This window comes from Rhipicephalus sanguineus, chromosome 1 (genome assembly GCF_013339695.2).
Source record: "Rhipicephalus sanguineus isolate Rsan-2018 chromosome 1, BIME_Rsan_1.4, whole genome shotgun sequence".
Lineage (NCBI taxonomy): Eukaryota > Metazoa > Arthropoda > Arachnida > Ixodida > Ixodidae > Rhipicephalus > Rhipicephalus sanguineus.
In genome coordinates this window covers 225,076,221-225,093,260 of record NC_051176.1, presented here as the reverse complement: position 1 = coordinate 225,093,260, position 17,040 = coordinate 225,076,221, and the positions used below count along the sequence as shown (strand labels likewise).

Here is a 17,040-nt window from a genome sequence, read left to right as displayed (position 1 = left end):
GCACCTTCTGCCAATTAGCATAAATTTCCTGGAAGAAAATGTCCTCATGAGTCACTCGGAGTGAATCAAGGAACAAAATATTGTTGTTGGCAACGTAAATGCAGTAGCTTGCAAGGCAACGTGAAAGTTGCTGGCTGAGATAATGCCCCCCCCCCCCTTTTTTTTTGAGCTGAGATAATGTTTTCTGAATCACTGACTGAATTATAATTTGCCGTATATGCATTCCTACATAACGGCTGAAAGTAATTTTTGTGCAAATAAAAATTCATTTCATACCAAAAAAAATAAACAAAAATAACGGGGTAAGAAGATTGAACTGAGACATATACTCCCGTACAAGTGTGAATCATCCACACTTTGATGAGGACGGAAAGCAAAAGAGCGCATGCTATCGTGGTTGTGTATCGCAGGGTGACGGCATTATTCCGGAACTCCATTCTCGATAAAATCGGAGAAAACGATTTCTTACAAGGAAGAAAACGGCCTCGGAAAACGTCTTTAAAATTTATCTCTCTGATACCACCATTCAAGATCGAGTACTTAGTAGAAGATTTCTTTTGTCGCACCCCCCGTTTCTCTGAGGCAGTGACATGGAGCCTTTGCAAGTTTCTGCCGGGCGGAGACCATTGATTGTAAGCGGAAATGATGAACAGTTAACGTAAGCTGAACAAAATTTGTTTTCATTACGGCCTTTATGCTTCGCTTATAGCAGCCAAATCAAGCGTTCCCCGGCTGAAACGACGGAATTGCCCAAAATTAAATATATCTGTTTTTAAGAACCAAGTATCGCAATATCCCTGTTCAGTGGCCGGCAGCGTTTTAGTGAGGCAAGGCGTTGCCACAACGATATGCACAACACAGTGGTTAAGCCACGTGAGGGGTAGCAGGCCACGTGCCTCACTCCCCCCCCCCCCCTCCCCCTACACCCGCACCCCTACATCGGATAACAGAGCGAGGCAGGGAGAAATGAACAAAGATAGACATGCCGCTAATAACCCATGCGTCCTGCACCTTCTTTGTGATACCCCTACCTAGTCAGGGTGTCCTTGCCTACCCCTTCGGAAAAATTTCCTGAGCCACTCATTATCTACAGGCGAGAGAGGTACACCAACTTAGTTCTCGGTAGTGTATGTACTCATCTCAAAAAAGGTGGCCTCTCGTTCCCGCTGTGTTCTTTCTTTACCTCCCCCCCCCCCCCTCCCACGCTGCAGGAATGGGTTACGGAAATTAGCGTCTTTCCTCTGAGTCTTAAAACCCCCATCCCCACTTATATGGTGAGGATATCAGCGGGCCTAATCCGCTTTTGTGGTGAGGCCCTGTCATAGATGGATGTGAGCCACCAAGTTCAATGTTTAATTCGGCCTAGTGCCTTGCCTACCTGAAATGAATTCGTTTTCCTAATAATAATTTAAAAAAAAAGCCTTTAAAAAAAAGCCCTGTCGGACGAGGCCGCTCACTCAAGGTGGGTGTGAAAGAGTCGAGTGAATGGTCATATCCACGAAAGTTTTTGTCAAGAAAACGACTAATGATTCTGCCACTGGTGGACTTCGAACGCCGCTTTCTTCGTAGAACAAGCGTTGATGGATCATGGAGTATATGTGTCATTGCATAAAGAGAACTTAAGTGAAACAATTTTTTTTTCTTTATTGCAATAGTGAGCCCACCTCTCGCCACGATCAAACCTGGCAGCCTCTAAATATGCAGAATTTTTTTTTTCCTTTAATGGCCTCAAAGGCCCCAGAAGGGGTATTACATGAAACGTGGCTTTTAATTACAGTGGAATAGTTATTTTCCCTGCATTACGACTACGGCGATCATGCACGGAAGATACAAACTAAAAGCTGAATCTGTGGTCGGCTACAAACACGAAATGTCCGGCTGGCTAGAGAATGCAGCTCTAGCCAGCCGGACAATTGAGCACACGTGATCTTCGGGAGGATGAGAAAAGGGGGGAGGGGGTGCATGCAGGCTGTTGGTGTGCCTTGAACTCGTCTTGCTGAATGAAAGAGGGCGAGAGGTAGGTAGGGGGCTTGTGCATGCATGGTGCTGGGTGCGCGAGCTAAAATGGGGGGAAAGCGCAGCGCGGCTTTTCTTCCGAGCACAAATGGTTCGCAGTGTTGGGCGTCCATTGCCCTGGCTTTCTAGCCATGAAGGCGTACGGGGAATTGGAGTCTCCTAGGAGAGATCTCAAGGCGACTTTCCATCAGCGGCTGCACGGGCCAGTTGTTCGGCTGAAGTGGTTCTTGGGATGAGGAAAATGGCACTATTTTCTGCAGTCCTAGCGGGAGCCCAGGTGCACTGGCAGTGAAGAAGTCGTATCCTGTCCTCCACCGCTACCCTCTACTGCCCTCTGTACCTTATACTAGGGTGGCTAGCAGTGTTGGCGGTAACGCGTTACAAGTAACGGCGTTACCGGTAACGCGTTACTTTTTTCGGTAACTTAGTAACGTACTCGTTACAATTTCAAAACTGTAACGGTAACGTACTTACGTTAACATTTTTCGGTAACGTGTGGGGTCACGTTACTCGTTACTTTTTTGTCCTGCAAGGTGCCATTTTCCTAGAGCTCGCCCCGACGAATTGTTTTGTCGCAGCGTCGGACTGCGTTCGGCTTGCCGGGCATTGACAAAGTATACCCGGGCGGAATCGCTTGTCGCCACACAAAGCTTGAAGAAAGCCGCGGAATCCGCCATGAGGAACTGCTTTTCGTGGAAGTGGATTGTAGCAGGTGGATTGCTTGCTGGCACCTGCGCATTTTCGTGCCCAAAAGACAAGCCACCCGAAGAGAAAGCGCAAGGGCTGGTCTAGACCATACCATGTGCTGATCGTGACGCTTCGTACGTGGGGGAAACAAAGACTTTCCCCGAGAGGCTGCGACAACATAAAAACGACGTCCGCAAGTTCGAGTGACAGAGTACACTCGCCGAGCACAGCGTGGTGTACGAACACCACATCGAATTTGATAACTCCCGTGTCGTCGACTTAGAGGCCAATTACTATAAGCGGCTTTTTGTGGAATCCTGGCCCATTCAGGAGACAGCCGGTAATGTCAACTGGTCTACAGGTGCGCTGCAGATCGAGAGTCTGCCTCAAAGGAATTCTTCACATCATGGAGAATAGGCGTGACTGCATGGCAGGAAGAAAACCCTGAAAAAGAATGCGAGTGGGACGCGAAACGTCGGATTTTTCTTGTTACGCAAAAATAAAAAGAAATCTTTTTACTCCTTACCTTTGTTGGCGTCCCTCAGTTTCAACTAAAGCCCATTAATACCGCTGTCACACGAACAGCCTTAACCGCGGTTAAGCAAACTACGGTTACGGGCTAACCACGGTCACAGGTAGCTACACGGCAGACATAACCGCAGTTAGACTCCTAATCATGGTTATCGCAAACGAGTGGTTCCACGAGAAATCGACACGGATCCGAAAATGGATATTTTAGATTTGATTGGGTATTTTACATCTTGTGCACATACCACTCAACAGCCCGCAAAGGGACTTAGTTTTCTTATTAACTGCATAATTTGCGAGGGAGAAAATGCCTAACTTATGGAGGGACCAATTTCATTACCTGTCGTTCTCGAAAGTTCACGGCGACGTAAAACAAATATTGCCGTTAAAAAGAAGACATTTTGTGTATGAAATGTGTGCGCAACAAATACTAAAGTACCGTTGTTTGAAACTTGTAGAGCGAAGGAAACTGTTCTTTTTTTTTAATGTCTAGATGTGCGAAATCGTATTATAGCTGCTCCAAAGTTGATAAGGCTTATCAACTTTTTGAAAATAAGTTTTGCTTCTTTCTATCCGCAACTGCAGCTAAGTTTTGCGAGCGAGGCTGATCTTGAACACCTTCACATAAACGCTCGCTATTTTTGCGGTAATTATACAGGTTAAAGTGAACAAAAAATGTTTATGCACAGATATTATTTCCCGTGACTAAGCCATTGAAGCATTTCTTTACTACTACAAAATTTTCGCATCTACTTTGCCACTAGAAACACGCCGTTAGAATTACTGGAAATTTCTTGAGAGAGTTGAGTCATGTTTTCTTTGCGGATAGCGTTGATGATTGAATCTCATATTGTGTATAATCTCTAATTGAGAAATATGGCTTCACCATGTGCCAGAATCAGAAGCCATGACACGTAACTCTACAAGCAACTTTAAGCCACTATAACATTGCTAAGGCCTGGTACATTCGTGCGCATAATCCAACCCAGACTACACGCCTGAGCTTTGGGAGCGAGCCTTAGCCAGCCCCACCCTCGAAGACCTGCGCCAGCTGATAGCGAGGGCTGTCGACGCGGCGAAAGCCTATGGTTTCCTGCAAGGGGGAGGCCACCCCGAAGACGACGCTTAAATATTACCGTATGAAAGATGTTTATTCTCTCTCTCTCCTTAAATCAGCATTTTGGGTGTAATCGTTGTTTGGGTTAGAAGATTTATGTGAAACATAAATTTGAGGTTTAAAAAATTCTTATTGTGGGTTCCTGCAGCAATCACACGTTGATTAAAATTTATGATTGCGGAGTAACGGCAGAGGTAACGTCCGTTACTTTTTTTCGGTAACGGTAACGGTAACGCGTTACATTTTTTTTGTAGGTAACGCAGGGCGGTAACGCGTTCCTTTTTTTATAGTGTAACGAGTAACGTATTTAGTTACTTTTTTTCAGTAACGCCTACAACACTGGTGGCTAGCCTGCCTCTACCACTGCACTCCCCAACACTCCCTGTCTCCTCTCCTGACCTCCTCTCACACGCAGCCGACCAACACCACCTGGACTAGCCGACGTCTGCTGCCATGTTTGTCCTAACCTAGAAGATTTACAAAGCCCCGCATATTAGCCACACATTAGCGGACAAGATGCGAACGCGACGCGTCTCCCTCCGCTAACCCCCTCGTCATTAGTGAGCGGGGGACGTGTCCCCCGCTGTTTCACCAGGGTGCGACTCGGCGGGGCGATCATCGAAAACAGACAACGCCTCTAGCACGGTGGCCTCTAGAGGAGGCGCTGGGAAAGCCTTAGGATGAGCATGGCTACCGGAAACGGGCATCGCCCAATGAGATTAGGCGGCGGTGCTTCAATGGTTGTCGCTATTTAAAGAAAAGGAAAAAAAATGTAGGGACTTTAACTTCAGCCACTCTTTTTTCATTTCTGCTCGAAAACTCACTTAGCCTGCGCGTAACTACGCAGTAAAGGATAAGAAAGACAATGCTATCAGGAATTTTAATGACATAGTAAAGGTGACGGAAGACTTCTAATTTGAACAGTACAGTTCGCTTCGCCGATAAGTCATTCTTCCTCGAGTCAAAATTGAAGTAGAACCGGACACTGAAGTTCCATGTGTAAAAGTCGACCGGAGAAGACGGCATAAAAGTTGAGTTGATCAAAGATAGAGGGCACTTTACATTTAAGAAACTTGCGACACCCTACACGTAATGTCTTAAGACCCCAAATGTGTCAGTGAGCTGGGAAAACACCAACGTTATATTAATTCGCAAGAAGGGAGACGTAAAATACGTGGAAGACTTACAAACCCATCAGCTTCCTTTCAGTTTTATACAAATTGTTCACGAAGTTAACTTCAAACAAGATCAGAGAAACGCTTGGCTTTAACCAACCTAGAGGACAAGCTGGCTTCAAAAAGGGGTACGCTTCAATGGAACACAGCCATGTGAAAACATATGTAAATACTCTAGCCAACATCTGCAAGGGCTCCAAAGCTACCCTGCTACTCCAAAAGAAAAACATGAAAGTTCAGGCAAGAGCTCCAATCTTTCCGATGATCTTCACTGCGTGCTTACAAGTTTTCAAACGACAATATTGGGAAGAAATAGGCATAAAGATTGACGGAGGTATTGTCAGACACCTGCAGTTTGCCTATGACATTGTATTATTTAGCAGTGATGGCGACGGATGAAGACCTCAACCGACAAAGTATTCAAGTAGGTATAAAAATCAATATAGTGCAGACGGGTTCCGGAAAAAACGTCCCCGGAATAAATGTCCCCGGAAGATACGTCCCCGGAACAAACGTCCCTGGAAAAAATGTCCCCATTTTCGTTGTCGGAAAAAACGTCCATATACGGGGACCCTCAAAAGTTGCGCCTTCAAGTCGCCAATTCTTTATTTCCTACTGCAAAAAAAATAATAATAATAAATAAAAAACAAGGATCCGCGCGCGAAGTCTGTAGTTTACTGAAATTCAAGTTTACTGCTATGTGGAACGCCTACTCGGCCACTGTTCTAGGAGGACACAGGACGAACAATCATGCGGAGGCCTGAACCAGAAGGCTGGGAAGCATCGCGGGCCACAGCCGCCCAACAGTGGGCAGGGCCTCTGACGCCTTGCGCTCGGAAGAAGCCACTGTGACATTGAAGATGGCCCAGTCTCGAGTCAGTGCACCCCGAAAGAAGAGGCGCAAATCAGCGTTCACGGCCATGCGGCAGAGTGTTCGCAACCTGTATGAGGACTGTACTGCCGGGACGACGAAATTTGAAGATTTCCTGAGGGTTATTGGACATACGATTCGGTTTTACCTTCATTCTTTTTTGAACACAATGTGGCCGAAAATTTGCGAAGAGTCGAATACAGAATGCAGTGTTTTGTCAAGTGAGTTCGCACAGGATTAGTTTTTCGGTTAATCTTCGGTTAGTCTCTTGGGGACTTTTTTCTCTAGAGAGCCATGCCAGCGGGGACGTGTCTTCCGGGGATGTTTATTCAGGGGACGTACCCAACTGAAGACAAAGATGTCTTCACGGACACTACAATGCCCGCTACACGGACACTGTAAAGTCCTTTAGGTAAGGAACATCTTCCGGAAAGGCGTTCATTCTGAGTGACATACGACAATGGACAACCAATGAAACCGACAGACAATTAAGCTAAGAAAAGGACATTATTTGTGGCTTTTTAACTGCAGTGTAATGATTGTCGCTAAATTGAAAGGAATAAAGTGGACCAAAAGTCACCCTTTCCGTCGGTGGGGTGATTTTTCGTCCACTTTAATTCCTTTCAATTTAAGTGAGAATCATTACACTGCAGTTAAAAAGCCACAAATAATGTCCCCTATGCTTTCCTTGGCTTAAATGTCTGTCGGTTTCATTAGTTGTGTATAATGCAGAAAAGGACGATTCCCCCTCTTTCATACGACAATGCCGTATCTCCCTACCGGCAAAGTTCCTTTTGCGGGAACGCAGATCCCGCATCTACTTTTCGAACGAAAAAGGCGTACTCTCGCATCCAGCATGCACAACTCATCAATCATCAATGCACTTTTTCAACGAAGACTTCATGCAGGTGTCACCATAATCCCTCCCGGGGCTGATGCGTAACCCCCCCCCTCCGCCAAAAAAAAAGAAAAAAAAAACCCTGTCGAGGCAACGACGCCACCCTTTGTACTCCCGTGAAACATGCCAGTAATGTAGTAAGTGATGCGATTTGCCTAACGGTGAAGATTTTGCATCCCGTCGCTAGCGCCGCAATGTTGAATTCCGGCAGTGTCATTTGCTTTGCCGATAGTGTGGCGCATTGGAGTCTGCACAATGGGCGCCGTCAACAAGAGCCCCAACAAACAGCGCGAACTTTTTAATGTTTTTTTTTTTCGGCGTTCGTCTCACGAACCACCTAAAGAACTTAGTGCGGTGCTGCGCGTCATTGGCGCAACTTCTTTTTTGCAAAAGGGTCCTTCAGAGCGATAGACGGGGTTTACTGCAAAGTATTTTTCTTTCACCCGTGACCACAGAACGGATACCAAGAGATGAGAAACGCAGCCGCGGATGGCAGTGAGGTGATGAAATCAACAAGTTCGCAGGAATAAAAAAATGGAATCAGCTCGCGCATGATACGGTAAATTGGAGACGATTGGGAGAAACGTTCGCGCTGTAGTGGACATGGCTAAGGATGACGGCGCTATAGCAACAGGGTAAGGAGCTTCTCGAGGCGCACTAAATGTAGCCGCCTCAATCGTACTGCACAAGAAGGGCGAAAACCCAGCTGCTCATTTCGACAAAAGCCGAAGAAAAAAAAAAAGGGAGAGGAGTGGAGGGGATCGGACACAAAGAGCTAGTTTTCATGCTGCCCGCGAATGGGACGCCGGTACATCTGTCACGGCGTTGTTCATGTCTTTCCTTTGAGCTCGTTTCCCGCTTTCCTTTTCTTCTGCTCTTGACTTATATTCTCGAGTCCCGATAAACTAAATTTTCGGTCCATTATATAAAGGACATATAGAAAATATATAAATATATAAAAAAGTTTTAAAAAACTTAGCCTTGCTTTCTCATCAGTTTCATTGTGGAATTCGCTCACGTGAATTGAAAAAAAAAACATCGATTAATTGAGGCGAACTCTGAAAATATTTTTACCCAACGTGTAAATGTTGCGTTTGCGCTTACCCCATCAGTGACCACCCTTTGGGCGCAAACCGCGGCCCGTATGGTACATCGTGCCCATTCTGCGACGCCGCGATGTAACTGCCACACACTACTGTGGACTTGCACGGGTGTGCAACAGGCCTCAGGCCTGGCCGACCACCCTACCTTGACCGCTGGATTCGTGGACCTCACCACCGCTCATTACTTGACTTCATACATGAAGCAAATTTGTATGTGTATTTTTGAATCAATAATTATTATGCCTAAGGGCAGACTTTTGAAAAAAAAAAATTGCGTTCCGCTATTTTTGTTAGCTCCGTGTTTCATTATAATCTTGAATCTTAACTTTGAAATGTCTGATCACGTCTTTATTATAGCCAAACATATCTAATATGTCGCTTATTTTCGTTTGCTCTATATATTAGTTTTTTTAGACAAAACATAGGAAATCCTGCCTGAGGTTTGGAGCATTTGGAACTCCTGCTTCATGTTTTCCTGTATTCTATTGCATTATTCTATCACTAAAAAATTATGGTAGTTTTGTCCTAGTGGTGCCAAGCCTGAAGGAAGAGCGCAGCTGGGGGCGCCCTTCCTTGTTTCTCTCTATTTTTCCTTTCTTTCTTCTTTCCTTCTTTCTCTCTGTTAATCGTATCTCTCTTTTTTGTATCTGTTTCTTTTTATTTATTTATTTATTTGTTTATTTCTCTTTCCATTTCGTTCTCGCAGTATTTCTTTCCCCTTCTTCCCTTTCTCTCTCTCTCACTCTCTCTATTTATCGCTTCCTCTTATTCCTCTCTGTTTCTCTCTTTCTATCTTGCACTGTGTCTTTCTCTATCTCGTTTCTGTGTGTTTTTATTTCTATCTCAATCAATATCTGTCTATGTCTTTCTATCTTTTTATGTCGTTATTCCCTTTATTCGTGACTGATTGCACATACGCTTCCTTATGCAAGAGTGATTACACAAGTGTTACTGTATTCTTGTTCTATGCGTGAAACTTTTAGTGCGTATTATGCACTAAAATTATCCCCCCCCCCCCCCCCCCCCATGTAATGCCCAACGGGCCTTTAGCGTAAATAAAATGAAAAAAAATCTTTCTATTTTTCTCCTTACCTTTTTCTAATCGCTTTCTTTCTATCTCTCTCTTTTTTCTCTTTCTCTCTCTTTCCCGTGTTCGCTTTCCTTTGACGCTCGTACCTGCTGTACTCGGTAGTGGTGCTTGCCCAATTCCTGTGGCGCATGCCTGCACGAGGTTTTTTGTTCGCGTTGGAAAGATTATGGCCGGCTTAAACAGATCGGCTGTTAAAAATATTTGTTGATTGAATGACCGCATGAACATGGATTTCGAAGGCTCACGACCACATTTGCTTCGCCCCAACAACCCCTCCTAAAACACAATTGCTAAAGCTCTGGTATCAGCGGTACGCTATACCGTTTCATTGTACTTTGAATATGAATGTTCGTTGTATGCTTATAATTCTGCCGGTTTTGTGCTAGATATTGCAGCATCACGAAACAAAAACAAAGAAAAAAGAAACGTATAGTATATTATTTATTAGTCTAAGGACACGTTTTTATGTTCAATAAGTTTTTCTTTTTTTTGTCACACACGCACTAAGCCCTTGTAAGGGATACAGTTTCTTTCACTGCGCGCTTTTCGTACTCCTGGAATCTGGGGCGTATAGCGAGAAGTTTATTTCGGGGGAGGAGAGTTGTGCGACCCTCCTTTATGTATGTTCGAGTGCGTGTTTGTATGTGCATGCGTATATATACTCACACAAGACGTAAAAGTTTCGGGGAGAGGGGTTTGAAAACCCCAAACCACCCCCCTGGCTATGCCACTGGGTATAGAATTGTTAGAATTGTTCAGTTCTTTGTCGTGTTTTATTCATTTCGCTTGTTCTTTGGGGGCGGGGGGGGGGGGGGGGGGGGGGGGGGAGATAGGGGTTGACTTGCTCACAAGATTTAATTTTTAAAAATTTCAGTAATGGACCGCATTCACTTCACATTTCTGCATATATTTAAGGTAAGTGTGAAGTATTCGTTATTCAAAGCATTTGATGCAAACACCCGTATTTACGATAGCTCACCATTTGTCAACGCCTTCTACTGTGAGCAGTCTCTCTAATATACGACACAACTTTTTTTTCTATAGTAAGAGTGCTGAGTTAGCTCCATACTTAGTGAGCCAATAAAGAGTGGCAGTTATTTTCCTTTCTTTTACCGGAAATTGGACTGCATCGTTAACAAAGTAATAACGGGACGCTAGTTAGTCAGATTTAATGCTGAAAACAGCACTAATGCCCGTTTGACTGTGACAAGAAAAATAGAAGTTCAACTAAGAAGGATCCAGATTTTGCCGGAGACATCCACCGTCAGCCCAGATATGAATTACTCACCCAAAGGAAATGAGAAGGGGTTCTAGAAATGAATGACAAAACTTGTCACCCCGACGACTAGGCAGGTTGGGAGCGCATCGCCTACCACGACTGATATGTGCCGATAGCATAACAGACAACTGACACTTGGCAAAATGGTTACTGCGCATGCGCGATCAAGTACATTTTCCAACCAAATAGCCTCGACCACAGACATGCAGAACAGACAATTTCTTGGAGTGACTGACTTGTGAAGCGAGCGAGATCCGATAAAAAAAAAAGTGTGCGACTCTGAGGCGGCTAGACACGAACAATGCGAAAAGCAATTCTCCTCAAGAAACATGCAGCAAAAGTTCTGTAGCCTCTCGCTACAGTCTTCGTTGGTCGCGTTCCGCGAAAATCCTCAAAAGACGTGAAGCTGCCATTATATTTGCCCCGGTTCACGGCTGGTGCAATGGCAGCTAGTCCGCCATCTTGCCAGCTTCCCGGTTTGTGAGGGTAAACCGTGTTTGCCCAGCTCGGTTTGCAACAACCACGGTTAGGAGACGGGAACAGTTGGCGTTGGCGGACTAAAAACGGTATGCTGGACAACGCGTGAAGTGGATATATCAGGAATTGCACATTTTCAGGAAAATTCCGACTTGGAGAAAATTGAATTCCTAACCCGCGTGTACATGATCGCGTGATGGTCCTTTCGTTGGGCCGTTCTACAGGTTGACGAACACCGGAAAGAACATGAAAGACGCCGTGCCGATTCAGCCGAAACAGCGTTCCGGGGACAGCCGTTATCAAAAATAAATAAATAAATAAATAAATAAATAAATAAATAAATAAATAAATAAATAAATAAATAAATAAATAAAAACAGGACGTTAGGCACGCCATAGCCAAGCTTCGCTTGCCCCCGTTTCCCCGATAGAGTAAGCGCTAGTGATGCAGAGCTATCGATGATGCTATCGACACTATCGATAGCTGAGTCACTATCGAACTGTCGATGGTTAAAAAAAAAATCTATCGATATAGCGCCGTCCATAGTACGATCGATAGTATAAAATCAACCGCGCGAACCCATTGCAGCTTAAACTTTGTCCTTCCCCTCTTCCCCGAATGCGTGGTGTGTATACGATGAAGCAGGAAGAGCAGGCTGAAGGGCAAGAAAGTTCACATACTTGTATTCCCTTTCCAGAATGCTTGGCTGACACATGATAATTAAGATTAACTGTTCATTTGTAGCGGAAAGGAAGCCGTTACTTGTGGCGGAACTGCGCGGCTTCAAATTTATACTGCATTCCGTGATTTCAAAACAAAGGTATTAAGAAGTTTGTTAATTGTACGGTGTAAGTATTTACTTTCGAACATGAATATATTGACGGACATATTCCGGCATTTTCTCAGCGGGAATAATTGATTTCTTTCGCAAAAAAAAATTGCCCATAAATTAATAATATCTGGGGTTTTACGTCCCAAAACCACGATATGATTATGAGAGACGCCGTAGTGGAGGGCTCCGGAAATTTCGACCATCTGGTGTTCTTTAACGTGCACCTAAATTTAAGTACACGGGCCTCTACCATTTCGCCTCCATCGAAATGCGACCGCCGCGGCCGGGATCGAACCCGCGACCTTCGGGTCAGCAGCCGAGCACCGTAACCGCTATACCACCGCGGCGGACGCCCATAAATTAAGCGGACTGAGTATTGCGGATAGTAGGCAATCGCGAATGTGGTGGCAATATCTGGCCAACAACAGCATCATTAATCATAGTATTATCGATAGTATTATTGGTAGTAATACGATCGTGCTATCGATTTTACTATCGATAGTTTCTTTACACCATCGATAGTAATAAAAAAAAGCTATCGATGCTATCGATAGTCAATTTACCGATAGTTTTGCATCACTAGTATGGGCTCCTGAATTTTTTTTTCATTCAACACGCGCCCCCTGTCTTTCCCTTATTAAAGGGACACTAAAGAGAAACAATGAATCGGTTTAGATCGATACATTGTGCCCTGAGAACTCTAATGTCGTTAATTTCGCCATCATAGGTTAATTAATAGAGGAGAAAGCAAAGTTCAAAGTTTCCTTTTTTAAATTTCGCGCCGAAATATCCTCGCGTGACGTCACGGATTTTAAAGTGTATATATCGTACTTCGGCGCCATCGGCTGAACAAAATTATCCCGAACTTGGTATGTTAAGTCTATGGCCCCCTGAGAGGACAATGTACTTCATTTTTTCCGATTAGGAACTACGTAGTCCCTAGTAGGCGCCGTCAAAACAAGTGACGTCACGACAAATGGTTTGTTTTTGTTTGGGGGGGGGGGGGGCTAGACCCCCTTCCCCCCCGGCTACGGGCCGGGCTAGCCAACACTAGCACCAATGCTTCTACGCTTGGCGCAAGCCTGTATTTCACCGCGGCAGCAGCTGTCTTTAGTCGTTTGTAGCAGTTTAGAGAAACCGCCAGAAGCAAGGGCCAGTGACCTTCAAGAACAGTGTGTGCCAGCGCCCAGTTTTCTGAGCGAAAACGAGCGACCACCTTCTCGGGATGAGTGAACCCTCCCCCCCCCCCCCCGCGCGCGCGCGCGCGCACACACACACACACACACACACACACACACACACACACACACACACACACACACACACACACACACACACACACACACACACACACACACACGCTACGGTCGCAAAGATAAGCGTGCACACGGGGGAGGGGGGGGGGGGGGGGCGTCCCCCCTATCACCTAAGAGGGGAGGAGCGCACAATCTGCCTCGTACATTTGGAGGCTTCATTACTGCTCGCTGTTCTAGCCCAATTAGTGACGAACGCGGGAAGGTCCGTTCACGAGCTTACCGTTAGCCAATTAACGAAGAAAAATGTCCATGCTCTCCTGTGAACAAAAGAGCGTATTTTAGCAATAGGAATACCAGCATGACATCTCATAAACTGAGCACACTGGAACAGTCTCGAATTAAAGAGCACTAGCAGCACGCGATGGAACGAAAAAGATATTTACCCGAGGGGACAACAGAAGCGCGTGAACGCAGTTGGAAATTTAAAAGAATGCACGCTGGGGGTATTTAGCAAATAAGTGCCTCCGCCGTGTTGTGTGTTCATAATTTGATGTAGCGTCTGATTTTCCGAAATGCGTCTTGTGAACAAACACCACGGCACCCGAAAAGAAAAACGGCAGCTGTAAAGACAATTCCCAGGATTGCGTTTAACATGTTCTGCCTCTTGTTCGCCTGGAGCGAGCGACGCATCCTACACTTATGAACTCAAATACAATGCGCAAATGCTAGGTTTTCACGTTGTAAAAACAGGTCCCAGGTCCAAGGTGCCGCAATGGGATTTCTTATATATGCCGGCACCAGTGTGCGATTTGTTGCTTATAAAACGCGAAATGATAGGTAATGTACGGATTAACCACAAACTATTTTTACTACACATCTTTCGTACGAACAGCTGTGTGAATCTGCGCCCAGAATTGTCGCGATTCCAAGCAAGTACAAGCAAGCGCTTCGACGCGCCGCATGCGGGCCGGGCGCGCCTTGCGAGTCTCGCCCAACAATGGCGGCCGCGCGAGGAGGAAACGGCACTGAGAGGAGGAGTTTGCGCTACCTTTGAAAAATAAAGGGACCCTACCTTGCCCCCCCCCCCCCCCCCCCGATGGGGAACCCTGCGCACGCCTATGGCAAAGACAGCACCATTTTTTTTTCTTCTTCACAAGACCCACCTGACACTAGGGTAGCCACCCTACCTACACTGCACACACCTAGGAGCGCCAGGTTGGGGCGCCTCTTTCCCCATTTGAAGAACCGGAGAAGTTCCGAAAAATTGTCTGCTCAAGAGCACTCAAGGTCTTTTTTTCTTTTTTTTTTTTAAGTAGTGGCGGCCATCTTCACTGTGCTGCCTGGCCGTGAATACACGCCGCGCACACTTTTGCTATGCTTTTGCTTCGCGCCTTCTTTGTACGGCCGTAATAAGATATACAGCCATGCGTAGCTGTGAATCTTATCGTATAGGGTGTTTCAAGAAATGCGTCCAAAATACTAAAAAATTAGGGAAGTGCGATTTAATCGAAGCCTTCACAGTTACTTCTGTAGCCGCAGGCATCTTAGGATGGCTAAAGACATCATTTGTGACAGTAATTAAGAATTTTAAATTAATTAACTTTTTGATTAGTGGCGTTAGGCGGTTATGTCAAGTGGGAGAATTGAAGTCCTTCATGCGAAGAACCCATTGCAGCTTTGAGATTTCAAAAAAGTGGCCTCTATAAAAAATTGCGAAGTAATCAAATTCAACCAAATTCAGCTGGCGGCGAAACCGAAACCGAAACGTGGACGAGAGAAGTTCGCGAAGATACGAACGTGTCTCCCCTCGCTAATCCCTCCGTCATTAGAGAGTTTTAGCAGCTATATTTTAGAGAGTTTTAGCGTCTCTCCATTATTAGAGTTTTAGCAAGTTACGGAAATACGGCAAATTGCAAACGGGTGGTTGTCTATTTTCCCTTTCTTACGGAAATACAGTACGCAAATACGGTAAGGCAGTACGGTAGCGTTCCTCCTTTCCCACTGGTTGAGCTTTTGTCGCTCCCGTTCCAGTGACAATGCGTGCCCCAAACGACAGGTGCCTCGTTAACAATGCGTAGGCTGACGGGCAACAGTGAGGCGTGACAACCCCACAGTATATTTTTGAAAAAAAAACTTTTGTGGTATAATAGTATGGAGGGGAGCTGGGCGAGTTGGTTTGAGGACATTATTGGAAACATTTGCGCGCGCCCACAATAGACGAAAACGAAAGGCAAGAAGACAAACTTTTGTGGTGTTGGGGTGCCTTCACCGGCAAAAGGTCGACGACCTGGAAAGGAGGAGCGATGCCGTTATACGGTAGCGTATTTGCGTACCGTATCTCCGTATCTAGCTAAAACTCTCCCTCTATTGGGAAGTGGGGGACGCGTCCCACGCTCACTAATGAATACAGCCGTGTACGAATCAAAGAACGCCTGGGGGCGCTTCAGTAGCGGCGCGCAAGCGCGCGTCTATTTCATATTTGACGTGTTTCGCTCGTTTTTGTTTTTTTCTCGGAAACAAACAACCAGCCAGACTTCAGCCGAAAGTAAATGCTTGATTATGGGGTTATTTGAGGCGGCGTACAACTTAAAGTTAATATTTTACCGATTCAAGCAAGAATGAAAAAGCTGGCTAATTAAACTTAATTAATTTATGAGTGCTCAGTAATTAAAAAAACACAGGTTGTAAGTACGCACGACTACCACTGATATACAGCAGGTAAAACTTTCCTAGAGCGCATTTTTTTTTTTTTATCTTGGTCCGAGTCAGCTGGGACACCCGGTATAACTTAATTCTCTTCGGAGATCATCATACTCTCTCCAGAGAGTCGTGGGAGGCGCGACTTTCTAAAAGAGAGTTAAAATGTGCAGTTAAAACTCGACCTAACGAAACCCGATTTTACGAAGTCCCCGATCTAACGAAGAAATTTCCATTCCCCGGCAAATACCCGTAGGGGTCAGTGTTGTCGTCAGCCCGAATTAACGTACTACTAATATGGCCACCAAATCCGATTTCACGAAGTGTTTCCTGAAATAATTGAGTGAAAAAGCGACGATTTCCTCCTAATTTTGAGCGAGACGGGTTTTGCTTTGAGTGTGCGCTCTAACGCTATCGCGTTAAAACATCCAGGCGCCCTATAGTTACGGCCCTATAACTTTATTTTGAGAAGGCTGCACGCCGCGCCCATGCGCGGAACAACGGACTCGGCAGTCGATAGAGCTCTATGCGTCAAATAGCGCTGATCTCCTCGCATCTTTCTCGCTAGACCTGCTCGCACAATCACTGCATTCGTTCTCCGCGTCATCGCATATCAGTATATCCTGTCATAGCTTCACGTGACCGTCTACCTGGCATGCATCGACCGGACATGGTGTCCCCTATGTCTGGGCCGCCTTCGCGGACTTTTCAGACGCACAGGCGTGGGTTGCCGGCAAAAACAATGCCGTGGTAGCTATTGGGAGTTGCTACGTTACAATTTTTGATTTCGAAGGTCCGATAAACCCCTTTCTCAATTTTACGAAAATCCCGATTTAACGAAATAATTCGAGCGCGGTCATCACTTCGTTCAATCGAGTTCAAACTGTATTGTTAAAAAAGAGCTTTAACTGTAACAGCGTCTCACAGCCCGAGTCGCTTTTACACCTGAGCCCGTCCGGCACACAGTTATTGCACGTAGCCTGCGCGACCGCTGAATGCCTAATCAATATGGGT

The 17,040-nt window shown here is 45.5% G+C and overlaps 1 long non-coding RNA gene across 1 annotated transcript in view; it reads right to left on the bottom strand.

The window, feature by feature from the left end:
- Positions 1-12,188: 12,188 nt before the first annotated feature.
- LOC125760121 (uncharacterized) overlaps positions 12,189-17,040 on the bottom strand; it is a 29,357-nt gene continuing 24,505 nt past the window's right edge. Inside the window, exon 2 of the long non-coding RNA XR_007417786.1 lies at positions 12,189-12,297. This is a non-coding gene — a long non-coding RNA (uncharacterized LOC125760121). The remainder of the gene's footprint in view (positions 12,298-17,040) is intronic.